This window comes from Dermacentor silvarum, chromosome 1, assembly GCF_013339745.2.
Source record: "Dermacentor silvarum isolate Dsil-2018 chromosome 1, BIME_Dsil_1.4, whole genome shotgun sequence".
Classification (NCBI taxonomy): domain Eukaryota; kingdom Metazoa; phylum Arthropoda; class Arachnida; order Ixodida; family Ixodidae; genus Dermacentor; species Dermacentor silvarum.
This window is the reverse complement of record NC_051154.1, coordinates 337,576,334-337,582,333: the sequence shown is the minus strand read 5'-3', so window position 1 is coordinate 337,582,333 and position 6,000 is coordinate 337,576,334.

The following is a 6,000-nucleotide window of genomic DNA, read 5'->3' as shown; positions in this document are numbered from 1 at the left end:
CTAATGACACCCACTATACAGGTCTCACCGTGGCAGTGGCAGATTGTCGACTGTGATTTGTCCTTTTTACATGTTACGAAGCACGCCCCGGTTGCACACATTCGAATGCATTTCCTCGAACTGCAGCATAAATACTCCTGTCCGGAATTTTACACCGATGCATCAAAGTCTCATGCCGGCGTCTCTTATGCAGCGGTTGGCCCATCATTTTCAGATGCCGACACCCTGCACCCCCAAACGAGCATTTTCACAGCAGAGGCTTATGCAATACTGTCGGCTCTTAAACATATCAAAGAATCGAAAATACCAAAAGCAATCATCTACACAGACTCGCTGAGCGTAGTAAAAGCTTCAAAATCTCTGAAAAGCCGCAAAAATCCTGTAATAGTATCGCTTTATTCATTACTATGTAATATTTATGCGTCTGGGCAGCATGTTGTGGTGTGCTGGGTGCCAGGACACCGAGACATCGAGGGAAATGTACTGGCAGACCATTGCTCACTCACTACACCACGTCTTGGCGCTCTTTGGCCATAGCTGGCCCTTGCGCCAGAAAACAACATATATCATCATCATCATTACTTCCGATCAAGAGGAGCTAAGCGGAGACGATGTATACTTTTAATACAAAGCACGTAAGCACTCAATTGAAGAACGTTGACCCGCTGTGGTGGCCTAGTAGTTTTGACGTTGCGCTTGTAAGCCCGAAGGTATCGGATGAGATCCCTACAGCGGTGGCCGCATTTCGATGGGGCCGAAATGCGAAAACACCCGTGTACTATGCATTGAGTGCACGTTATAGAACCCCAGGTGATCCAAATTAATCCGGAGTCTCCCACTACGGCGTGCCTCATAATGAGATGGTGGTTTTGGCACGTAAAACCCCATAATTTAAATAAACCTGTGTGCAATGCATTGCGATTCTAATAATTGCTCATTTCTAATTTTTGTAGGCTAAGAACTCATCTTTTGCTTTATATTTGTGGTCTTATTCTTTAAGGAAAACAGTTTTCGCATGCCATGAAGTTTCAAGGTACATCGAGAAAACAGTCTCGTCTTGCAATTTTATCACTGCTTGTACACTGCACATGTAATTGAATATCCGCACTTTTAAACTAGAGTTGTCCAAATATTCATTTTTTAATATGAATCGAGTAATATTTGCTATTCAATTTGTATTTGATTTGAGAGTTCACTGTTTGAAATTGTCGAATGTTCATTCCTTTAGGATATTTAAGGGATAACAACACACATTGGAGTCTTAGAGGAGAGAAAATAATTGAAATGAGGACTGTTCCGAATGATTCTGTTGCCGCTGAAGCACATGGGCACCCGGTCCTGAACGAACGCATAAGGTAGATAACGTCCACCCAGTAATGTTGAGTCATTCATTAGAAATGCCTCACTTTTAAGCTGTATGTATATAAATTGGTTGCCTCAATTTAGGCAAAGCAATATATTGTTTGGCCATTCACACCATGTTTGAAAGCCTTTAAAATAACTTGAAGTGCTGTAATATCACAAGGCTCTCCTTGAATGAACTCAACGCTGTAGGTGCATTTGGTGAAAGGCTACTATTGCCTTTTTTCATTACTGTCATTGTCATAGTTCACACTACAATTGAAAGAAGTGGTTTCTCGTTTCTAAGTTCATCTGTTGACAAGGTGTTTATTTGCGAGTGACATTACATGCACTTAAATATGCAAAAAATGCATGCGAATAATGTTAATAAGCCTCTTTTTTACTAAGAGGACTCGTATATTTCAATGTTCTTAGAAATAAAATGCTATTCAATATTCGATTTGATATTTCAAGGGTGATTTTCCCTGAATATTGATCTTCAATTCGGATATTTCAACATTTGAACACGCCCATACTTTAAACATGCTTTTGGGCTTTTGTGGGTTTGCATCACATCACCATGTACTAAACATCTTTTTGGAGTCTGTTACAGACCACCAAACAGTCCCCAATATTTCGTCCCCGATTTGCATGATAACTTCGCTGAAACAGAAGCTAAATTTCCAAAAGCAAGTATTTGCCTACTTGGCGGCTTCAACTATCCCCGAAATTGATTGGCCTAGATTAAGTTGTCGAACACGTGACGGTACCAATTTTATTCAATTAACTCTCGATTTCTCATTGGTCCAACTAGTTAATCAGCCTACCCGAGGCAACACGCTCGACCTCGCCCTCGTGTTATTCCCTGACAGTTTTAGCGCTATTTCTTGTTCTGAGGGATTTAGTGATCATGTGCTGCTGAATTTCATGATTTCCATTTCTTTATGCACACGTGCACTAACACTTAAACCTATTTTTGATTAAAACCATGCTGACTACAATGCTATTAATACTGGCTTGCATAGTTTTTGTGACACATACCTTCCGACGTTTTTTCAGCGCTCGGTCAATGACAACTGCCTTTTGTTCAAACACAGTTTACTGGAATTAACCCAATCTCATATACCATTACGCTCCTTTCGCATGAACGCGTCTAAACCATGGTTTAATGGGATGTTGCGTGCACTAAAAAACAAGAAAAAGCGACTTTTCAAAGCAGCTAAGCGCCTGGGCACACCGGCTTCAAGGCAGAAACATACAATCGCCGATAAAGAATATTGCAGTGCCATCCGTAAAGCCAAGTTTAAATATTATTCCCACGACCTTCAATCGCTTATGACGCACAACCCCCCAAAATTTTAGAAAACCATACCACCCGCTAACACTCCGGCTCTTATTTCCTTGTTAAATAACACTGGTGCTCCAATTAACCAAGAAGAATGCCCTACTCTATTCAATAACTATTTTGCTTCAGTGTTCACGCAGGAAGACCATTCCACTATTCCACCGTTAGCAGATGGAGACTACGAATACATGAGCCCCATAGAAATTAGTGTCACCGGCATTGAATCATTGATAAACAATCTCAAGATATCAACTTCCGCCGGTGTTTATGATATTAGTACAAGAATACTCAAGAACACTGTCATACATCCAACCAATATTCTCTTTTATATCTTTCGTTAGTCCCTAACAACTGGAGAAATTCCAAACGACTGGAAAATTGGCAAGGTTACCCCCATCTTCAAATCGCGTGATAAAACAAACGCGCGTAATTATCGCCCCATTTCATTGACATCAGTTTCGTGCAAGATCCTCGAACGCATAATCGTATCAGGCGTTGCGCTGCATCTCGACAGTAATAATTTCTTTTTTACTAACCAGCATAGACTCGGGAAAGGCTTCTCGTGTTACACTCAAGTACTAGAGTTTACTAACGAACTTCTACACAATATGGACGAGAACTCTCAAACATACTGCATATTCTTAGATTTCCCAAAAGCATTTGACCGTGTCGCGCATTCACGTTTAATAGCTAAAATCACTTCCCTTAACCTAGACTCATCAACAACCTCATTGATAAGGAATTTCCTGTCATCTCGCAAACAATTTGCAGTTGTTAACGATCACTCATCTCCATTTCGCCATGTACTTACTATCTGGTGTGCCTCAAGGTAGCGTCCTGGGCCCGTTGCTGTTCCTCATTTACATTAATGACCTGCCATCTAACATTACATCAACCATTCGTTTGTTCGCAGATGACTGCATCATTTACCACAAAATTCGTTCATCTTCAGATCCCCTAGCACTTCAAAGGGACCTCGATCACATAACCGCTTGGTGCACATCATGCCAAATGTCACTTAACACCGAAAAATGCAAGCTCATGACATTCAGCTGGAAAAAATAACTCTTCTTCCAATTACTTACTGAATAATACCTTAGTGTTCCGCACGCTTTCATATAAATACCTAGGCGTTCATTTCACGAGTAACCTCTGCTGGTCCACTGACATACAGAAAGTTACAGCCAAAGCATCGCGCACATTAGGATATCCAAAACCATGGCCGGACTCGACTCCACCCTCCGCGCTCCCTTACGGTCTTTGCAATGATATGGATGCTGCCGCCTGGTGCCGCAACTCTGTGGGGGTGCTGTTAGCTCACCGTTGCCGCCTCCGCAAAGTGCGTTCACAGATGCGCTCCGGCACCAGCAACATCTGTGCAACTCCGGCTGTCAGGCGCAAGTTATCTCGAATTTTAAAGCCTAATATTTATTTTCAGTGCCAGTAGTCAACACCATAGCCTCATACGATGTGGAAGAAACGGCTTACAGCCTTTGCTTGAAGACGCAAGCCTGTAGCAGGCGACGCTCGAAAGATTAAAGGCGAAGGTTAAGCTAACACCCACAAAACTTGAATACACATGTCGTTACTTAGGGAAAATCATTATCTCAGTACATGCACTTCAATTTATAAGAGAGGTACAGATACTGCGAGGCTGCAACAAAGGTAAAAATTTTACATGTACAAAATATTTATTTCCTGATCAATACAGTGCACTCTTGTAGATTTTGGTGCCAACAACCTTCACATCATGTACAATAAAGCCTAAAACACTTTCTGGGTAGCTTATGCACATAAGCAACTGGTTTTTCATTTTTTCATTAATCTTTGCGTGATTTACTAGAAGTAGTTGGACAAATTTGTCAGTAATCACACCAGCTGTGTGCCTTGTGTGACCATTGCGAACATCTGGGCAGTTCAAGACGCGTGATTGTTCAAGGTAGAGTGCAACGAGAAGTTGCAGCACTTCATGCACTTTTCTTCGCGGAAAGTGATTCGCAGCCGTTTCGAAGAAAGCCACAATGTTATCCAAAAGTGCGAAAAACATGCGATTTGGGTGAAGCGTGCACTTCGCCGGCAGTGTCAAGAGGTCAGATTTTCGAGCGTGATCATAACCTTATGGCGAAAGGAAGCGCCGAATCACACACTCTCTGACAACTTCTTCTGAATAACAAGGTCGTTTACTGCCATAGACTTGAATCTGGTGAAGGAGAAAAACAGCCTTTTTTTCCACGACCTTTTTGACGTCCATATAGTGTTTGTCGTCGTTGTACTCTTTCATCTTTTCTTTCTCTACAGAGAGTTTTCTCAGTAGCCCCCCGAACTTCGAGCGCTGGTAGGCAACCTGAGTCCGAAGCCTTTTCATCATGACCAGGTAGTGACTAGCTCGGTAAGCGTTGTTGCTGGTGGTTTGTGTTGAAGCACTTTGTCTCTCCTCGGTTACCTCCTCCCTGGCACCAAAACCTTCATGAGCAGGCAACAGCGACTCTGCTTTTCGCTTTGATGAATTCCCAGGAGCTGGGGTGTCACGACATGCAGGGTCCGTAAGCGGTCTCTTTGAAGCTGGTACCATGTAGGACGGATAGAGTTCGAAGATGGTTGGTACAGCTCCCACAAGCAACTTTCGTATTCGGCATCCGGAAACATAATCACTCTCATTGAAGTGTTTGCTATACACTACATGCAGTTTACCGTTGATGAGGACTTGTTGTTGATGACGAGATTTTCACGGGAAATGTTTTTTCGCCACTTAGAACACAGTTCCGCATCGCTAGGAAATTGGTGAAATAAAACACCCGGCGTCTTCCCCTGTTGATATTTGCAAAATGGCACACAACAGTACACCATGGCTACAGTGATCGCGTTTGAGGCAGAAGGAAGAAACGACGCTTTCACGCTTGCAACGATCCCGCGGAGAAAGCTCACACATTCAGCTGCAAAAGCTGACACACAGTAGGTTGCACACGAGGGATCGGCAACATAGGCATGCTGCTTCAGAAGCCGCCGTCAACCACAGAAGCAGAGAAAGTGAAGTAATTGCGCCCAGAAAAGCAGACCAAGCAGACCACACTCATGCCGTGGCCTTCAGCGGACAAGTCTGACGAACGTTGTGCGCACAAGAATCTCACCAGTCGGAACACCAGCATAGAATAAAGAACCAACTTGACAGCAGCTACTGAAGAAAATGCCAGCAACAAAACCAAGCCCGCGCAAGTTTGTATGGGTGTTCTGTGCCCGTGCTTCGGTGGCTACCCGCGCGACCCTTCGCTCCCACGGGCACGGTGAGGTGGTAGCGACCTTTTGCGGCGAGCCAT